Genomic DNA, 22,188 nt, shown 5'->3' on the forward strand with positions numbered 1-22,188 from the left:
TGTTTGGACACAATCTTGATATATTGAGGGTTAACAGCTGGCCAGGAGAGATAAACAATCATTTGAGGTTTTTGAGAGAGTTATTTGAAGAATTTTTATATCAAGTTTAAGCTTAAAGCATTACTTCCACATATCACACGATCCGTATGAGCAGTCTTTAAGAGGCGGCTGCTTTAGATAACAAGTCACTTCCACATTTCCACCTTGTTAAAATCAACTAACGATCAGCTTTGCCGTCGCTGATTCAATAGTCTGTCTACCGGAGCCCCCGGAGCCTATTGGCTCTGATTAGTGGCCTTCAAACCTCGACGTATCCTTTCATTCAAAACTCTAGACCCTCCGATGCACAGCCCACCTCCTCCTGAGCAACAGCCCTCAAAACCAAGGAGTGAATTCATGTCTCTTTTTAGCCATTTACCACTGTACTGAGTCATCTGAGTCATCTCCAAATTGTTGCTGTCATCAGCAGTTTTCTCTGTATCACAGACTGTTCACACACAGATCCCCCCCCCCCCCCCACCACCACCACCACCACCACCACTGGTAGCTTTTCCGCTCTATGCTTTTATGCCCGCATGTCAATTTTTCACCAGTGAAGATAAAAACAAGTACCAAGGCTTTTTGTGCTTTTATAAGTGGCACGAAAATAAAGTGCAATGAGGAATTGTTTGTGACTACTATATTTGATTAGACCAGACTGCGTAGTCTGGTAATTCCATCCATCTTCTCCAGGATTCATCCAATCCAGGGTGTTGAAGCCGATCTCAGCTGACAGTAAGTGAAGGCAGTGTACAGGTCACACACTGTACAGAGAGACCACCAGTCCATCACAGAGACAGACACACTCACACATACAAATTCACTCCACACAGTATGGCTTTTTTTTTTTTGGAGGGGGGCTGTGAGAGGAAATCAGAAAACCCACACATGCACAGTGAGAACCATCATATAGGACTGCTTTCCACAAATGCCTCATCCATAGGCACTGGCCAATGCAGGAGTCAATCAGCTGCAGAGAAGAAGCTCAAGAACTCGCACAGAATCCAACGGTGAACCTCTCATCTGTTTGTTATTATTTCTTTTTCTTCAAGGGAAACACTGTATTTTTTTCTATCCAATGCAAACAATTCCCCAATCTCTCAGAAAAAAACTATAACAATGCTCAGTCAACCAGCATTAAATATTAAAGCAGGAGATGAAAGAAGGTTTTACTTTGAAAAAGGTGTTTTGTCATTTGCTTCTCTTTGGAATTTCAGTGCAGTGAGCAGATCTGTCACAGTGTTAACTCACCCCCCACTTTATTCCCCTGGCCAAAATTGTTAACATAAAAGCAATTAGCTCTCTCAGACGATCACCAGTCATAGCAGCTGGCTGAGCAAATGATCTTAGTCCTTTTTGAGCGCTGCCGTCTCGACCTGTCATCTATATCAGTTATACAACTTATCACTGAGTAACTTCGCATTGTGTTCACACGCTTCATATGTGGGCAGAATTGTCTTTTAATGATGCTCAGTAGTTCTCCATGTGTTTCTTCCACCCATCATCTTTAATCGTGGCTGTATGCAAGTTAAAGTTGTAAAGGCTGGAGCTGATCCTAGCCGACACTGGGGAAGAGTACACGCGCAGAAAATCATTCCAGGGCTAATGCATAAAGACAATCACTCGACACACTCGTATCCACAGGCAATTTACTGCCAACAATAATTCAACAAACGAGTATTTGGAGAACATGCCACCTTCACACAGAAAGGCCCCAGCCCATTTGTTCGTATTGTCAGTCTTTCCCCATTTTGTTATATTATCATAGAGGTGTTATAAGTCCACAGAGTGACTTGACTCCACAGTAATATACCACAGTAATTCACAGCTCTGCACCAATCGGCAACCTGCACCATCGGCTCCTCCGACCACCACCAACCACTCACCCTCACGCTGCATTCGCCCAGGCTGTGAAACCTGCAACCTTCCAATTGGGAGATGACCGCTCGACCAACCGAGCCAGGCTGTTTACTTAATCTGCCTGTATAGTTCTAATTATAAACAGGCAGAGTGAAAAACTCTTTTGGAAGAACCAGAGTCAGAGGTGGCTGCCTTCTGCTGCTCCGGTTGGGGTTAGGAGATATTAAGAGGAAACAACTGAAACAGAAAACAACAAACAACTTGATATCAGATAATCAGCGTATCCACACACTGTAGACATGCAGGGGTGACTGATGAATGGAGAGTGAAAAAAGGAGAAGAGACCTCACTGCAATTAAGAAGTTCTCCCAACAGGCTGAACCAATAGCAGCTTAACTAGAAATGTATTTCTAATTGGAGACGCCCCACTGCCGCACCAAAACAACTACAGAATGTCCAGGTGTGTCACACCCACACCTGTCATATCCAAACTCCTCCTACTTGCCTCTCTATTCTGATGTGAAATAGACCTTAAATGTGCACCGCAAGTCCTCCCTTGTATTATCCTTGCAAGAACTTCGACCAGCAAAGTATTCTCATTCAGTGACCGAACAGTATTAATACAGGGTTCCATTGGAGTTGTATAATACTGTGAATTAATGACTCGAAATGTTTGATAAGTGATTTGCTTGTGTCATGATAAAGTGCCGGAGGATTTAAATGGAGAAGTCTGTTGTGTTCAACTGTAATCTGACCCGCTAAAGACTGTAGATAGAAATAATAAATCCATTGAAAATGTTAGATGAAATGAATCTCATGAATCATTTCATAAAAGGCATCAAATGGCTGACATGTTTATTTTTGTTTTTTTGTTGGGTTTTTTTTTTTCGAACTTGCTTCGACTCTTCTGCTGTTGTTCAGCAAATAATGCAGACAAGTAATTGCTAGACTCGCTATTTACAGTCATAGCAACAGAGCTAGTTGCCATGTGTCTCCATAACTCTCTGTGCTGAAAGCAGCAACAAGTCAGATGATATATTAGGACTTTGCCCAGAGGCACACATATTTTCAAAAGCATTTGTCGTGGGTGTTAATTCCGCGTTGTTTTAATAGGCTTCAAAATCTATGTACAAATTTGAATGCATTCATCTTCCACAGTTGTGGGTTATGGAGGGCTGGAGCCCATCAAATACACAATACAGGCTGCTGTTCCAAAGAAACAGAGTACCTCATCATCTTGAGTCAGAACTGTCAAATCCAACACATCAAGTCCAAACAGCCAAGAATGCGATGATGGCTTCCAGCATACTTGCTGCTGAGAAACAGCAACAATCTCAAGCAGGTGGGAGGAACCTGGAGAAAAATTAAACTCACAACAAGATGGCTTCACTGGCCAGTCGGTTAAAACATAACCTTGTTGTGACACAAAATCCCGAACCACTCCACCATGTTGTTGCCCAGAACTGCATTATTTTATGCACTGAATCAAATTCATGTTGCAAACTTGTTGCCAGGTATTCCATCTCGAATCCTTTGGTACATAAATTGATTTGTGTGAAGAGTTCACAAGACAATAATTCCATGCTGACATACCTGACAATAAAACTGCCTTCAAGCACAAATCACCCCGGACAGAATGGTAGGAGGGATGCTGGAATTACATGTGATGAATATGAGATCTCTGACTGCTCATCGTCGGGAGACTCGTTAAATATGTATCATCATTAAAATGCTGTAAATTTCAGCGATTCATAAAGTGTTTTGTTGGATGGAATACATTTCTGAAGTGTCACTGTGATGCTTTTCTCCCTAAGTGTTGCATATTAATGTGGCAATCGGCTTCTAATGACACTGTAATGATTTTATAATTGGTCTGTTTCATTCTGTTTCTATTTAGTTGCACGAGATGCTTTTCATGGCACGAAGACCGACGAAAGCCTTTTACTGGTCTGATTACTTCAAATTGTTCCTGATTTTGTTCTGAAGCCCTCATCGTGATTTAGTTTCGACTGAAGAAATGTAGCATCTGATTGGCATCCTCCCTTTCTTCATACTTCAGTTCAACCTGCAGGAGAATAGAATTCACATGTTCTTCTTTAGAAATGTTGTGTGTCTCAATCTAGAAAGGTCAGCACAGACAAAACGAAAGGTCAGGAGGGATTGACGTGCCTCTGTTCCTGCTGAGAGCAACACTGATGATGATATCAGCTGACTTCTGCCGTGCGCGCCTGCCTGTCTGTGTGTTTGTTCTTGTTCTGGGTTTTTTTTTTGTCTCATGAGGACATTTTTTTGGGGACACACTGATGATGCAAATCTCTCCATTTAAGTGTGAAGGATTGGTAAAAAGGTCAGGGTAATGTTAGGGTCTGCTGGAAATGAACGGAAATCAATGTAATGCTGCCAAAGGGATGTCAGCACAGCCATGCGTGTGAGTGTTGCTGAATTGGAGCGTGGATGATGAAACAAATAAGAAAGGTCAAAGTGAGTCATGTCTCCTTTGAAAGAACATTCCACAGGAACACATGAGATTAAGTTCTTCTTGGCTGCATGTGGGTGTCGTCGTTACCTCCTCCCCACAACCTCACCACAGCCAGAATATCCATGGTCGAGGTCTGTACTTGAGGAAATGTCTCTATTGAATTTACAATTTCTCCTTGCACATCTCCTCACAAAGCTGATGACATCGTCTGTCTTCTAACCTTCATGCTGCCCCGGGACATGTGTTGAAGTGTCTCCATGCAAGACCCTGGACCCCAAATAGCTCTTAATAGAGTTCTGGTACCGTCCCAATGGTGTTTGGCTGCAATGTGGTATAGCGGTTGGTACTCCCTCCTCACAGGCGACATTATCCTCAGTTTGAGTCTGGGTGGAGTTTGCACGTTTTCCATGTGCATGCCATATCCAGCTACATTTGGCTGAAGCGTGCAGTAGAAAAGACAACTGAATGGATGACTTCATTTTTTTTTTTTCCCCTCCTGCACTGTTGCATTCACAGCACATGATGGCGCTGCTGCATCTGCTTTAGGACTCACCCGCGCAGGATGGAAAATATGTGTGCAACAAATGTTGGCGGGGGTTGTTATTGTGATTCCGCTCCTTGCCACAGGAGAGGCAGCTCTCAGAGGCACATTGGCTATTTTTCACAGCTGCTCTGAAAAGCAGCAACAAATGAAAAGCCCTCGGTTGTTATGAATTTGATTTAGTGGCTTAATTATCGAGAGAGAGAGAGCGAAAAACGGCAATGAAAAAAAACAACAGCATCTGCATACAGTTCACACAGAGTGGTTGGGTAAATCACATGTTTAAGGGGAACAAATCACTACCTTAAAGACTGTTTCCTGTTTTGTTGCACCTTACACCCACATCATCTCTACTTTCACAAGATAATGTGTCTAACCTTAAATGGGTCATTTAATGTTTATTAATGTCTACATTGCACATTTTTGATGACTTACCTGCTAGTCAATGAACTACTCTTGTAAGACTTGACTGGCTGACATTAAAAAAAAAGATTATTGTGTACTCTGAACTGTAGCTGTGAATTACTGAATAAGCAGGTCTTCACGAACTGCTGTGTGTGATAATGTGCAACTTTTAAAGCAGTGTTTTATAGCTGTGTGTCCGATGACTCGTACAGAAGTCTGGTTCTCTCAGGAATGCCATTAAAAAATGTATATGGATGAGCATTGGACTTGCACTGAGCAATTTCTTTTGACTGTAAAAAATTAAGTTTCCCAAAAGCAGACATATGCTGAGTTTTAAATTGTGTTATTGAGGACTACCAAAAAAAAAAGGACTTCCGTTCAGCAGTCACATTCATTGAGAACAATAAGCTTTGATTTGTCTTTACAAATTGAAAGTGAAAACATTCATAGTTCTGGTTGAGCTTCGTGGGGCAGGCTTCCACGAAAACCACAATCATTGGAAGGTTTATGTTTTTACATGTAGATTCAGTTTTTGTTAACTTAATTGTGATGAAACAGGAGAAAATGGAAGTTAAAACTTTGAAGTATTTATCGCAACATACATCTCTACAGCTGAATTAACTGTGAAATGCTATAATAGTACATATGTACAAAGACTTTCCTCATATGCCAAATTAGAAAAAGATGCTCAATGTTGAATTGGTTGGTACTTTTGTTTCAGGGTGAAAAGAACTTTCTCTGTGAGTATATATGTTTTACCTGTGCATGCATTGATTTTTCCCTCTGGTCTCCTCCACTTTTTACTGTCTGTGGGTTTCAAAAATATGATCTAACTTGAAAAATCATCAAGTTGAGAAACATGTGGTATGAGAGGTGCAGTGTGCTTCAAGTTCTCAGTTGGGGGGCTCCTCCTACGCTTAGAAAAACCCTAGTCTCATCTGTTTTTTTCTTTCATTTAGTTTCTTTGTGTTCATATTAACACCGTACCTTAGTTTTCAAGGTATAATCACCATGGCATTTTTCCTGATTCATCATCAACATTCACTTTCAACAAGTAGCTAATTACTAAATTGCAAAGATGATTGATTAGCCTGTTAAAAGCATCTGAAAATGACACAAATGCAGCTTTTACAATATACACACACATAACCTTTGGGAAATGGGTCTTGGCAGAGCCTCTGATAAATGACGTGGCCTCGGCCTCCTCTACTTGCTGGAAAAATTGAGTTGCGTCATGTTTCAAGACACTTTTCCGCCAATGCATTTCAAGCAATATGAAAAGAACAGACATCAAAGCATGTGGGGGGGGGCTTTTCTTATCACCCAGGTGAGAAGTAGCCATGGCGGTTTTGTATGAGGAAATAGAATACACACCAGTAATTCTAGAGAGGCTGCAAGTAACACATATGACAGCTTGGGCACATCGCTGCTCCTGGGGAGAGATTGGTAATGTGATCAGTGTTGATGTGATCGGGGACTGCTCACATAACACAGTAGATGGGGTTTCAGACAGTCAGTAGGTCGGGCATAGTGTCACGCTGGTGGTGGTGGTGGTGGTGGTGGTGGTGGGGGGGGGGTCATGCCCTTAAGTCGCCCGGTGGTACAGTGCCTGTCAGTGTGCAGTACAGCGAGCAGACGCTGGTGTGCGCACTGCAGCTTCCACTCCTCCAGACCCCCACCAGTCTGCATCAGCCTGCGTCAAACCAGAGAGCAGAACGTGCACACAGGCAGGAAGCCACAGTGTGCAACCTTCACTATAAAGCAACGCAGCGTCCCAGCACACGTCCACTGGATTCTATGTTCCACATTGAGGAGACTGGTTGGTTCATGTTCTCCACTTGTGTGTGGACTTTGCACACAAAAATGTTCCAAGAATTGAGATAAAGTTGATTATGATATGTTGATTTTAACAGATTTTTTTATATACTATACTATCTCTATACATCTAAATTGTATATTTGTCTGTTTGTTGAAATTTTTTTTTAATCAAAATATTTGTTTTACTGTCATTCAAATAATTCACAGTTTATTTTAAAATCGTGAGTTGATCTATGTTTTAATAGTTTTATATCTTTCTTCTCATAATAAAATCCAAATTCATCTTCATTTACTATTCACCAGACATCAAAACAATACGTTGCATCCCAAGGTTGTTCCAAATTGAAAGAATGATTGCTGATGTCAGACAACTTTTTTTCAAATCATTTAATCATGTTTAAGTAGTCCAGTGTACCCAGGAATGCGCAAAACAAAACTATATGAAAATTGTGCAGTTCTCAAAGGTAAACCTTGATGTTCAAACAAAGCACAGTGTGTTGGGTACAATGAACTATTGATAATAATACATTTATATTGTATCAGTGAGTTTATGATTGTTTAGTGTGTGTGTGTGTGTGTGTGTGTGTGTGTGTGTGTGTGTGTGTGTGTGTGTGTGTGTGTGTGTGTGTGTGTGTGTGTGTGTGTGTGTGTGTGTGTGTGTGTGTGTGTGTGTGTTTAAAATTTTAACCCTAATTGGATGGAGGCCTCCTGTGTTTTCTGTCTGTCTCTGCCTGCACTGTAAATTATTTGTTATCATTGACTTCTTGAAGAAAAAAAAGGTGTATACTTTCCCTGAGGGGTCTTGCAGCAGTACAAATCCATGGTAGATATCACCTGCAATAAAAAAATAAAGTCAGGGGGTAAAGGGGATGAATTAACTTGAGTGTAGCCGAAAAGAAAATATTGAATCTATCAACATTTTCAGAATCATACAAACTTGAATATTTTTCCAAAAATGTTCCACTATGTTATTCTATGTTAGAGTCAATAGTCCAGTGCAACACTGAGGGTACTTTAGATGTACAGTAGACCACCCAGCTGCCAGATAGCCTGGTCCTTCTTCAAATGCTGGATGAAATGATGGAAATACCTGACTGAAAAGCTGATAATTATTATGTTCACTTAATGTGGAGAAATGAATAAAAAAACTAAAGTAGGACTGTTTCAAAACACTCCCCCTTCTGCCTTCCTCTCTACCTCCCCCCTACCTGAACCAGGCTCTGCTTTTTGCTCTCAACTCAAACCAAGGTTTGTTTGTACCCCCTCCAAAAAAAAAAAATCTATCTCTCTGTTGAGCCTATCCTTTCCTCTCTTATATTCTCTGTTCCCCCCGCCTCTCTCTCTAACTGAACCAGGCGCTGCTTCTCACCGACTACCAAAATCAAGGTTTGTATATCCTCCCAATCTACTTCTGTCTATCCTATCCTTTCCTCTCCTCTATCCCTCCACCCCAACCGGTCTGCAGAAAAGCCGCCACTCTGGTTTCTGCAAAGGTTTCTTCCTGTTAAAAGAGAGTTTTTTCCCCCTTTCCACAGGCGCAAATAAATGTGCTTGCTCATGTGGATTTGTTGGATTTTTCTATTTTCTGTGTTAAAAGCGCCTCGAAGTGATTGTGTTGTATTTGGTGCTATATAAATAAAGTTGAATTGAATTGAATGCATTTTATGCACGTAATGTGCATTTAAAAATGTTAACTGTTTTAATACAACACAAAAGCAGAACAGACAGCGTCACGAAACTGAAAGTGAAACAGAACATTTGTTCTCAACTACTGTCACATTTCAGTGGAAGTACTGTAAAATATTCATAAATACAAACTACACTTTCAAATAATTAGCTACTCAAAGTATCAGCTATTCATTAACTGCAGCCATTTGAATAATTAATGGCATTCATTTAACCAAAAACATGTATTTCTCAAGCAATGCAGAGCTTACAAATTAGTGGATAGTGCGCTGTTTCGTGAACAATTGTAACTACCAAGCAGAGTTTTACAACGTATTGGCCACACACTCCAGATTAGATTAAATGAATATTCATAGAAAGTTTGGGCTTCTTTTAAAAACTTTAAGATTTGTTGCTTCTGTTTGGAATTACAACAGGTGGAAAGGGTCCCCCCCCATTCGACCATCCATCCATCCATCCATCCATCCATCCATCCATCCATCCATCCATCCATCCATCCATTCATCTAACCATCCATCCATTGATAGCTTGTTAAAAGGTGACCGCACGCGATACTGGTGAAATAAATTAAACATCAATGGCACACACTTTAATATGTGCCACTTTAAGGATTTATTCACATAAAATACCTTTATTTATTTTTTTGGTCTAATAAACGACAAAAAAAGAGAAATTATAAATACAAATAAACAAAACACTGCTGGACCCCAAACGCTTTTATTGTCGTTTGTCGGTGAGACGGTATATTATTGTGAAGTGACGCACACGGATGTTGTGTCCCCCCTTCTCCAGTGCGCGTTGACACCGGATCATCCAGCAGATCCCCACAGAGCAGCCTCGACTGCCGTATTCAGACATCCAGCTCCCCTCAGTTCCTGTTTCCGCCGCAGCCTTCCTTCCACTCAGTTTTTCTGGAGCAACACACCGGGCTGCCGCCGCTGCGTCAGACGCAGCCTCCTGCAGCCGCGCGCGGACGCACGCCTCGGGGAAGCCGGCGCCGCCGCCTCAAGGTGGGTGATGACTACAACCGCTTTCTTTTGGCATGGCGGAAATGTGGAAGCGGGCACACTGGGGTGGGGGGGTGGGTGAGAGGGGCTCCCAAGCCCCCGCTACATCCCGGCCTGTTGACTGCGTCGCTGGTGAGATGACGGCGAGCACATAGCGGTCACGGTCGGTGGGAATATCCGGCCCCGTTATACGAGCGTCTCCTCTCAGGGATGCTCCGGCTGCTCCTCGGTGCGTTGCATTCGTTACCCCGCGCGTCCCTCCTTTTGTTGCTGTATGCGGGTTGAATGAGAGGTGGTGGTGGTGGGGGAGGCAAGTGCTCAAAACAAATGGCTCGTGAGTAGTTGGCTTGAAACCTGTTTTCGTGCGCTGTTAAGTGTGAGTGAACGTGCTGTTTAATTGAAATGCATCAACAGAGCTAGGAGCGATGTAGCCGCCGACATGCTAGCTGTCTGCCTGTTGTTGTGCGTCCGTCGGTGGCCGTGCGCGAGTTCATGCCCGCGAGGGGGATGCGTTTGACCTCCAGCCGCGCGACGCACGGCAAGAAAGGAAGACGCACGACGTTGTGGAGGGTCTTGACAAGTGCGTTTTTTCCATGTGACGGACAAAACCAGCTGTGTGGTGTGTGTGTGTGTGTGTGTGTGTGTGTGTGTGTGTGTGTGTGTGTGTGTGTGTGTGTGTGTGTGTGTGTGTGTGTGTGTTATAATAATAATCATCACCATAGCCTGAGTGAGTTTGTTTTCAGCATGTGGAAGTGTGGTTAGCGTGGCAATAAGGCCTGTAATGTGTGCCTCATCATGTCAGAGGCAGCCAGAGGGGTGACTTGTGTGTTTCCTCGTCCCCTCCTGTCTGCCTCTTGTCTCCTTTGCTCTCCTCCCTCACACAGACACTTTATTAAGGTGATGGTGATACAGGGCAGCTCTGGTTGGTGGTTTACTCCCCCCCAACCCCCACCCCACAACCACCCTGCTTTGTTCCACGGGTCAAAGTGTCCTTGAGCAAGAGGTTGCGCACCTTGCTATTAGTGTATGTGTGAATATGAAAGGGTCAAACGGTGTTGATGGTTAGCACTTTTGCCTGACCGTGCGATAACTCCCAGTTACATTTTCTCCAGGTACTTTTGGTTTTTCCACACTTCAACGTGTGTTTGAGGCTACTTGGTGACTCTAAAGTGGCCGAACGCGACTGTGACCGTCTCTGTGTTACCTCTGTGTTGGACCGACAACCTGACCGTCGTCTACTCTGTTTTTTTGCCGACAGTCAGCTGAGACCGGCTCAAGCATCCCGTGACTCTAAATTGAATATAGTGGTTTACCCCCTTTTATTGGGTAACTCATTTTGCATATGGGCTGCCTTTGCTTGGTTTGTAGAGCAGGTTGTCTCTCAATCGGAAAGTTCCAAGTTCAAACCAACCCATCTGTCTATAAGTTGAAGTGTTCTTGAGCATGCTCTAAATTGCTCCCAATGGATTTGAGCACCTGGCGTAACAACTGCCTCCACTGGTGTGTTGTGAATGGCTGACTGTTGCATATGAGTGAAATCCTTTTATTATTTATCTTACCCGTTTCTTCCAAACTGCACCTGTTAGCTTGATCACAAATACATAAAACGTGTTTAACTGTTCTGCTAATCATCTAAACAGGATGATAGGGTCGCTGTTATGTTTCATCCTCTTGCTCTGGCAAAGCATCTTCTCCATACCATCATTTCACCCAATGCATGCATTTAATTTGACGGTATGGAAAACCGTGATGGAGCAAAGCATTGTTCACTTTACTCCTGTGCAGGTTTTGAAACGCATGCACATTTTTTAGTAAATCATACATTTAGCAAATGATTTATCATAGTAGGACTTATGTTTCCCCGACAGGACTGTAGCCAATCTACTAAAGAAATCTATCAAGGAACCAAATCACATTTAGAGGCTGTTTATACTAAAAGTTAGTATTGATGTGTGATTTTTGGCAAGATAAGGCTTCACATAATTTTCTAACATTTATGATTTCCAGGTCAGTGTTTAGTACGGACTCCAAATGATTGAAATAGCTTTAGAATATATATTGAATCCCCGATAAAGGGTTAAATCCAAAAGTAGGTAAAGCAGTCACAGTCAGTTTGTTTTAAGTGTGTGGAGGTGTGGTTAACATGTAAATAAGACCTCTAATGTGTGCTTCATCACAACCAAGACAGTCAGGGGGAGCCAGAGGGGTGACTTATGTTTCCCTCTCCTCTCCTCTCGTCTCTCGTCTCTCGTCTCTCACACGGACACTTTACAAAGCTGATGGCAACCCAGATGACATGGCAGCACATGCACAAAGAATGTGGTTTTGTGTTCACTGAAGCTCAACTGATTGAGTCTGGCATCAGCACTGGTAAAAAAAAGGCCTGAGGTTCAACTCCCAGCAGGGGCACCTATTAGAAGATATATGCCTTCATAGGGACATGGAGGAACCACCACTAACCAAATGCCTCAGAGATTAATGTACGGCTCAAACTCTCAGTATATGTATGGGTGTAACATTTTTTATGATCTGTGGAGTGAAGCTAAAATCAAAGCTATTGGAGAAACTTTATGTGATAAGACTGTTTTTAAAATTATTTAATATGGCAAGTTCAGAGGAAAATAAATACAATATCTTATTGAGCTGCTATGAAATCGATGTGATATGGGCGAAGTATGGCTTTTTTTTAATGCTTAATGTCTGGGGCTGATATTAGAAGGTGTAATTCAACTCAGTAAAGCACACTGTCATTGCTCTTTCTTTGACGGCTTATTGTCTGCCTATAAATTATTAGCTTATACTGTTGTCTTATGCCACTATTATACCAGAGTTTCGATCCATTTGCAGCCAATATCCATTGTGCTCTCATTTGAATTGTAGGTGCTGACGGCGGAGAAACGCGACACCTATGGACAACTAATGCATCATTAATGTTATCTAATAAAGTCAGCCTTGGTAACTGGGAGCAGATTGATTGAGTTAGTCGCCCTAATCCATTCATGAATAAGTAAACAGCCATGTGTGTATATATATTGTGGCGACAGCAGTCTATGCCATGGCAGGGGAGCTCGGGCTTGGATTCCAGTGGAAGCGACTTTGCTCCTTCAGACAGACGCATGGTTAAATCTGAACTGCTTCAAGCTGTCAGGGGCCAATTATTTTACATAAAGCAAAAGTGACTCATGCCTTGGCAACAATTTGCTTTGATCTGGGCTTTGCCATTTTTGGACTGAATAGGCATAGCCATGGGTGGATCCATTTATATTGGCCAACAGCAAATCATTTACATTAGAGTAGATTATTCAAGGCTGTGTAATTTTTGATGAAGCACTTAAATCAAACTGTAGTGGTGACACGCAACCTTTCAAATTTGCTTAGCAGGTTGAAAGTTCTCTTTTTTTAATGGAATGATATTTCTGTGTTGTAGCAGGATTGGATAACTGTTGTATTTACCGCCATGTCGCTACTAAAACACATGATACTGCATTTATAATAGAGGAGAGCATGCTTTCTAGATAAGTAGTACTCCCTCCCTCTCCTTCTGTCCCTCCCTTCCTGCTTCGGCTGATCTATTTTCTCTTGCCCCCCTTCTTTCCCTCTCTCTGTCTCTGTCCCTGTCCCTGTCTCTGTCTCTGTCTCTCTCTCTCTCTCTGCCCTTTGCGCTTCCACCTTCCCATTCCTCATGCCACTGTCTGTCTTCATTTTTGACTAATGAGTTCATTAAACATATTAGTGTTGCTCTGCCACAGAGGTTAAATGTGGTGCAGTGAGCAAAAATGGGCGGTGACTCACTTAAGTTTTATCTGTATTTAACATTTATGCATTTGCCACGTGAACAACGTGGTTACTCTTTCTGGTTTCGTGCAGGGAGCTACTTGGCTACTGCCAAGTGGAGTTTTATTTAAAGTAGCATTCGGATTTGTTTTCCATTTCAATTCTGTCTGCAATACCAGCCTGTCACCTGCACAGCAAGCACCTCTGTTTGCATGAAAAGCCATTCTAATTTCAAGCATCACAGTATTTTGGCACAGTGTACAGTGTGTGTATAATGCTTGATATTGGCTTCAGTGTGCTCTGTATACATCCCCTTTCCCCCTGGTTGTCCCAGATATATCCTCCCCCTCTCCCCCCCAAAAATGTCAGACAGATGAGAAAAGAAGGTTGAATAGAGCTATTGAGGAAACCAACACATTTTGAAGACATGTTCCCAGTTTTGACAAAAAAAAAAACAACCCCAAAAAAACAAACAAAAACAAAGAACGACGAAGTGAAAAGGCAATGCAATACACGGCAATGCTTGTAGCGAGTTGCAGCAACAATGTTCGGCTCATCTGGAAGCATTGTTTTGTTGGTTGCTGTTAATCTCTGTGCCCGGTATCCCGGGGTTTTTGACAATGTACTGTGAATAGAGCAGAACCCATAGAACCCTTGAAAAGAAGATTTTTAGCTTTGTTGTTTGTACTTTGAGGAAAGGGAAGACTGAAATGGTTATGTAAAGATATGCAGGCACACACCCTATTTCCAGTCTTATTAGAGACTCGGGCTGTCAACACGAGAAAGGACGAAGAAGAGCTGGTTGGTGAAAACGGTTCATCGAGCAATCATTGTATGACCAGTGTTGGCATTTGGCTGGCATTTTTCACGTGAGACTGGTAGTGTTTGTTTTATGTCTCCTTTATACTCGGGGCTTGTGAAAGCACCTATGTAGACATGTGAAAACTGTTATAAACCAGTTAAGATTGTAATGAACTTGCGTAGAACAGAATGCCTACGTAATGTCTTGTGCAGAAGTGGAGGGACCGGCGCGAGAACCGACTGCGTGTCAAGAGAGTGGCGCACATGTCGTCTGTACTTTTTCCGTGCACCTGCAGAATGCAGTCTTTCTAAAGGGCAAAATCTGTAGGAAGAGACCTTTCTACATCACTCCTCTCCTGCTGTCATCATGCTGGAGGGCCATTATTATCTGTATTGTAAGACAGAGTGTCTGTCTAGTGATTGTACGAGCCAATCACAGGGCGAGAGAGGGGCAGGTTTCCATGGAGAAAAGCGGACCAGCCCGTGAGGCTGCCGAAGCTCAGTTTGAGCACACTAGCCTGATCCAGGCTGATAGTGTTCTCCAGCAGCAGAGAAAGAAAAGGGCTCCATAAGGCTCGTCCGGCTGTCTGCCTGTTGAAATGTCTCGCTGTTTGTCTACCTGTCTTACTCGGTTGAATGTCTAAAGACAGGGAGGAATCAGGGGCATTCTCAATAGGAATTCAGCCAGACAGGCACAATAGGCGCTTGGCCCGACAGCCATGTGGCTTCAGATTGGATTTGTGTAGTAGCTGGATCACATAAAGCCTTTGCTGCCACCGTGCTCAGTGGGTTTGGGGGATGTTTTTAATGTGTATTGGGTGTAGGTCGAGGGGTATCCCTGAGCGTACCCCTTCCCAATCCTGTTGTTGTGACCCGTCAGAAATCCTGACCTGGACTCCCCCAGCTTTTTTCGGTCCTGCAGGGAGGCTGCCCAGCCTGTAGGATGTGTACACGTATGTGCACACTCGTCCGTGCGAGCTTGCTCTTGCTGTATCTTGGGGAGTTATTGCTGCTGCACTCTGAGCAGGGAAGTGGATCTTACGACATTTCTTCTTGGCTCATTGGAGCTGTCCAGAAATAGGCATGTACCGATCCACGTGCAACATTTAAATTCCCTCCTTCCTGTTTTTTTTTTTTTTCTTTCTTTCCAGTATAGCAGCACTAAGCTACCGCTTGTTGCACAATCTCCTGTGTGCCTCTGCATTAATTTGTGTGTCTTTCTATTTTTCTCTTTCTATATACATCTATATATACATGTGTGTATTTATTAAAGTTTTGTATTTCTAAAGCATAACATGACAGCGAGAAGAATGCAAGATTGGAGCACTCTTCCTGCAAGAGGAACTGAATTCTTATGACAGTTAGAATTTTTAGCTCCTCAGAAGTTGCTCAGGGATTCACTATTGGACACAAACAGCCCCTCCAAACCACCCACCTCCCCAAAATCCCCTGGTGCTTAGTGCCCATGGCCCCTCAAACAGCCTTGTTAGCCCCTCTGAGTCTGCAGCTCAGACCTGGATCAGAGCAGGCATGGAGGGCTGGAGGGATTCAGGGACGCTGCTAAAAATTCTCAGTCGCCTGACAAGATACTGTGCTGTGTGGATCTAATGCACCCTACAGCGTATGACTTAAAACAGGATCTAAACCTACTTTGGTCTCTGAGGAGTCTCTTTCTAGTATGGGAAGCCTCCTGAAAGCATATCCACGGACGGGTGGGACAGAGATATTGGAGTGTAGAAGAAGCAGATGGATGTGGAGGGAAAATTAGAAGAAAAGAGAGAGGTAGTAATTGGGACAGCTGCGCAGCTTGAGGCACAGGCACTCAGATCACCCACACCGCTCCCACCCTTCCCTCTAAACCCCCCACTATTCTCCCCAACCCAAAAAAGATGAAAAAGTGAGCCAAAAAGCCAGATGCTGGACATTAGGATCACAGTGACAATGGCCCAAATTCATACTGCAGCCAGAACGCAGAATGCACAGGCCCAGAAAGACACGCGCACAGAAACGGAACACAACAAGACTATGAGCTCTTCTGACAGAATGGGTGCATTTCCCACACTCGGGTAAAAAGGTTGTGTGACAGGCTTGCCTCTGCATTGGTATTTGTGAATATTATTCAGTTTTCAACCACAAATGAAAATTCCCAGCAGCCATTACACACACGCACACGCACACGCACACACACACACACACACACACACACAGGAGTGCTGCTGAATGTCCTCTGTTTAGCCCGTGGTATCTAATCCAGTACAGACCAGTGCTGGGTGGCCTGCCTGTGACCCCCCACACAGGCCCAGAGAGGGCTCTTCCCCAGACCTCTGAGAAAGTGTTACCTGGACTGTGATTAAAGGCGTGCATTATCTCCCTTACTGGGAGGTGAAGGGGGTATTATTGTCACCGGTGCCAGCTCCTCTTCCTACAGGGGTTGTTTGGCCTGGCCGGGGCAGTGTTAGCTCAACTATTGATCCTCAAGGGGTAAATTTATCTCAGTGACCTCCACTGAGAGGCCAGATCGAGAGGGCAACTGCTCTACTTTGACACGTAGCTGGAGGGGATTCAGTGTTTCGCTTAGCGCTTAAGCCCCTTCTATGTCAGTGCCAGGTTCAGGAGAGGTGAGGTGGATGTGGCCATCTCCATTTCTATCAGAGAATTCACTGTAAGTGTCTTTGCAGTGTGTATTACGACGGCTGTTGGTGTAGGGCGGCGGGTGAGGGGATTGTGAGGGATCGGGGAGGCTTGGCCTGATTGGATTTGCGTTATAGGAGCTCTGTCACCTGGCGCAGCATGATGTTCTGGTAGACAGCAGGGTAGCAATCAGACAGCAGTCACACTGTGAATATGCTGCAAAATCTGCATCAAGGCACTACAGATAGAAGCATTCACCGTAAAGAGAAATGTCTCAATAAACGTCCTGATACCACGTACCCAATCCGGTATGAAGCCGACTAAATGAAGATGCTATCGGATCAGATGTTTCTCTTTTTGACAAGCCCGTTTGACGAAGCCAGTTGTAAATTTCAGGTATCAACCCCTCTGCTTCAAACAACACTAAACGATGACTTGCAGAAATCCTTTGATGAGTAGCCTCTGAGGACTGGAGTACAATGCAAGCGAAATTCATTTTGTTTTCTGACTGAAGTCCAACAAACTCTGGGATGCCTGCTATCTTTTTCCACCCACATATAGACCGATTAACCCAGCTGAATAAAACAGCTCGTTCCATCGAGCTTGTCAGGCCTTTTCTCTCGGGGTTGTTGAAAAGCACTCTGGGAAATATAGGAAATCACTTGGTGGAGTTGAACTTGATGAGGAACTCTGAAAGAAAGCGGGTCCAACAAAATAGTAATTATAAAAAAAAATCACAGAATAACTCCTGGAATGTATTGTTCATCACATATTGATAATTTTCAACCGCGTGAGAGGATCCGAGGGTGGATTATCTCACAGCTCCACTTTAGATGCATTTAATTGAGGACATCAGCAAACGATCACGGCGATATTTTACAGAGAGGGACTTGAATATTAACTTGGTATCTGGGAAGCATGCTGTTCATTTTTAACTATCAACATATATGATTGGCTTAAGTTCCTTGACCTTTTCATACAAACTCTGATCTCCCAACTTAATTTTCTTTCACACGCCTCAGAATTAGTTTTGATTCAATTTATAGACTGAACTTTTCTCTTTGCGTTATACTCAACAAATGAGCAATGCTGTTGCGACCTTGGGATGTAAAATTGTGTTAGTCGTCATGAGATTCTAAAGTATAAAAACATTTTCATTTCGTAAAATTGCTTTCCAAGGATTTTTTTTTTTTCCCCTAAGGCAAATGCAGAAAGAATTAAAAGTGACATCTTATTTATAATGGATGGACTAAATAAAGCAGAATCTTAACACTGTTGTGTCGTAGGAATTAGGCTGCAATCATCCAAATAAGTAACCTCAAAAGAAGTTAAAAAGTTGATGGTTTTTAGGGACGAGTATTTGTTTGGATGTCTGGAATAAGGGTGATGTTAACACAAGCTCATTCGACTTTGATGTTTTATTCATCAACATAAAATATGTCAGTAAATACCCCAGTCATGGCTTTTCAGGCTTTTATGTCTCCAAAGGAAGTTGGTAACAAGTGGCTGAATTAGACTACGGAGGCTATCAAGGACATGACCAAGAATCTAGTTGTCCTCCTTTACGGTCTTGTATTTATAGTTGCACTCCGTCAAACTTGAAACACTTTTCAGCCTGTAAAAATTTCAGGCTCACAGATAAGAAACATTTAATGAAAGAGATAAGCACGCCAACAAGTCTGAAGCATGATAGTGGTGTCGCTCCATTCACTGCTGCTCTTCAAATTAATTCTAGAGTCAATTGTTCAGAAATAGGATTATGTAACTCATATTGACACAATGTTCTCTGAAATAACAGCCTTTTGCATTTCACTTGATCCTAACATTGCAAGACATGGTGATTTAGCACATTGAGTTGTGAACCAAAATGTAAAATTGATACATTTTAGTCGGCCACTTTCATGCCAATTTTTTGCCATTTTTACGCAAACGTCCCGACGACTGATTGAGCCTTCTGTTTCCATGACGACTGCCATTTTTCCATGACTATGGGAGCACCATGTTAGTGTGGTGATCAACCATGCAAAGGGAAATATCAATGAAGCACCAAATTCTCGTTTGGCTCAGAGTTGTTGCTATTTTGTGATGATATGCTCTTGGAATAATCCACCATGCATCATGGTCCCATAGTCTTTGAGTGTTTTTATAATCATTATACAAATAATATGTATTATTGTGATTGTGATTATTATTTTTATTTTAACTTCGACTTGTGGAGATTCTGAAGTAGTAGGGTGCACACCAACTACCCCAACAGCTTTTGTTTTGCAATCTATATATTGTCCATGCGAATACGAATAGAATTGCAATACGTTGTGCTGCCCTATTGCACTCGCTCTGAAAAATCAATGTGCTTTGTTGAGTTAACCAGAATGACACTAACTTTAGACACCATCCCCGGACCACTGAATATACTCAACACAACTCTGTGTCTGGTAGCTGAAAATATTGTGTTGTCATTCACAATCTCTTCCTCCCAGACCGATGATCTCTAAATGAACTAAGAGAGCCTCCCCAGCTAATAACCCTGAATCACATGTGTGATATCACCAACAGTTGTTATAATAGATCATGCATTTTTGTGCTTCAACCTAATATTTGCAGTGCTTCGACATTGTTTTTGCGAATATTGAGTTTGATGGCTATTTTTGTTTTCATGTTTTTTTTTTTTGTTCGCTATACATCTCACACAGAGGGAAATGTTTGTATGTTTATTATGCAAACTGAACGATCAGGAGGGGTGTGAAGCAGCAGATTACACAGGGATCCTAACAGGGGTTGGTATTAATATATACCGTGCAATTTGCTTATCTAAAGACAAAAGAAAGTAATGTTGAGCTCAATCTGCAAAATGGGTACAAAGTTGCACGTCAGCATGTTTTGACATGTCTTGCAGCAGTGGTGCATTTGCACAATTGTTTGAAGTTATTTTAATTTAATAGATGTGACTTGAAACACTTCCAGATACTTTTCCTTTTGGAATATAGACGGAAATATCTCTCATCTGAGTGCCGCATTATGTCCAACCTCTTGTTGCTTAATGGCAGCGCTGCACATTTAAGAGATCTGAGTGCCAGAAAAGTCTCATTCCCAATGTTTAAGTTATTGACTGAGGTATAAAATGAATTTATATTGTTCAGGGTGCAGGCTTGGCATTAAAGATATTGCATTCTTTGATACTGCAATATCGATACGAATCCCCATCCCTTTTACAGTGCAGATAGCAGCGTTTTGCTCGTTGCCAGTGCTGTTCTTATAAATAATTAGCATGTCTTGTGGAAAGTAGCATGTATTACCCTCAAAACAACACAGACCTCATTGGCTGTGGGCGGTTTTCCATCACAAGGGGACAAATTGATTTCAGTTCCACATTCTGAAAATTAATAATTGCAGATGTGAAAATGCTTCTTGTGACTACAGTAACCATAATGGTGAAGATAAATTGACCTACATATTATGTGCAGAACTGTGTTAAAGTTGAACATTGTGTTGTTTAGATGTCATCCTTGCTGTCATGTTACACATTACAACAGTTGCTTCTTAAACAATGTGAAAGTAATGAACTTTTTTCAGTGTCTGCTGAGTGCAGTGCACAAGTCTGCAAAATCTGAGTGTGATTTTCCCCATTTTATGTGTGCAAAGCTTTAACCGTCGGCCACAGAATATATTCTCTTTCCACATTGAGCTACTCACTAGTACAGCTGAGGGTTAAGTGTTGTGTAGTGCACATTCAGAACCGTGGCTGAAAAAGGGACTTGAAAAGGTGAAACAGTATGGGTGCTTAGTTCGGTCTATCAAGCACCCTATTACACGCGTATACAGCTATGAAATCATTTTCACCACCTTTTTTCATCGCGCTATTAGGTCATCTATCTGATATCTCTCCGATAACTGCTCAGATGCATTTGTTTCCCTTCCGTACAGAACAGCAAACGATCAGCAAAACCGTGTTTGAGAAACCGTAACATCAGCTGTTGTGTTTTCAATGAACACATGGTTTATTCAGTTCCCACAGCCGGGTTACTGTCCAGTTACTGCTGACAGGATGTGGCATGCGTACTAATCATTACGATTCGCTCCAGGACTTCCACAGCATGACCATCTAAACACATAGACAATAATTATCAAGTGTGTCACACATTTGTAACATGCCCTCTCGATATTGCCACAAAAAAAAAAAAATCTGAAGTTTTCATGGACAGAGGAGGCACACTTACTCATTGCATATTCCTTACAATTCTTTAGCTATTTAATTCAGGTCGATTTAGTCACGAGATGTTTAAGGCCTATTTTACTGTAATTCATGACAAGTTTGAACAACGAAAAAAATATATCCATATTTGTGTTCTCTCTGTTTTTTGTTATTGGGTCTAAAATCTGGAAGAATACACTTGCAGGGTCTGCAATTCCTGGAAAACAGAGATACTGTGAGTTTGTGTTTCTGTGAGAAACACAGTTTACCTCTGATACCCTGAAAAAGGCTAAAATGCCTTGTGATACTCGATGTTTTCCTCCCCTCTCATCCTTTGGCTTGTCCTTCCTCAGGTTCCCGTCTGCTTAATTTTTTTTTTTCCTTTGGCTTTTGCTGGAGAGTAGGTCATGGGGTTAAAAAAAATCACATTGCAGCGGTAACATTTTGCTCTTCTACTTCAGCGGGGTAAGACTGTGAACCCTGCAGGACCTCTTGTCAAAATCCAACACCTGAGCTTAGCTTCCAGCCGGGTTCACGGGGCGTCCTTGCCTCTCCACATCAGCACTTTCTGCTTCGCGTGTCTTGCTCGCCCCTCAGTCCTCCTTCAGCATTTGCGAGAGTGGCAGCTGTGGCATTCACCTATGGCCAAACCCTTGGTGAAACAGCGTGAGACCATTTCCATCTGACGTGCCTGTCATGTAGCCCTGGGAGTATTACATCGTGTGGCGTTACCCCCTCTTTGTTCGTTCTTTTCATGCCGTCATTGCACCACCACCCTCGCCGCAGCCCTATTGCTCCTTGCTGCCACTGCAATCAATGCAGAATGGACATTAAAGGGCTCCTTTGGCAACACGTTCCTCAGTTTTAGCTGTGGTCTGGGAGAGCAATAACAACATGCCAGTCAGATATAAGAGTCCCCTAATAGGACTTGGATGAGATGACGCAGCAGTCCAAG

General features: G+C 42.6%; 1 protein-coding gene across 1 annotated transcript in view; it reads left to right on the forward strand.

Annotated features, from left to right (window-relative positions):
• Nucleotides 1–9,670: 9,670 nt before the first annotated feature.
• fut8b (fucosyltransferase 8b (alpha (1,6) fucosyltransferase)) overlaps nt 9,671–22,188 on the forward strand; it is a 102,524-nt gene continuing 90,006 nt past the window's right edge. The window contains exon 1 of the mRNA XM_080514307.1: nt 9,671–9,838. The gene's annotated coding sequence lies outside the window, so the exon portion shown is untranslated. The remainder of the gene's footprint in view (nt 9,839–22,188) is intronic.

Source organism: Blennius ocellaris (assembly GCF_963422515.1).
Source record: "Blennius ocellaris genome assembly, chromosome: 18".
Taxonomy (NCBI): domain Eukaryota; kingdom Metazoa; phylum Chordata; class Actinopteri; order Blenniiformes; family Blenniidae; genus Blennius; species Blennius ocellaris.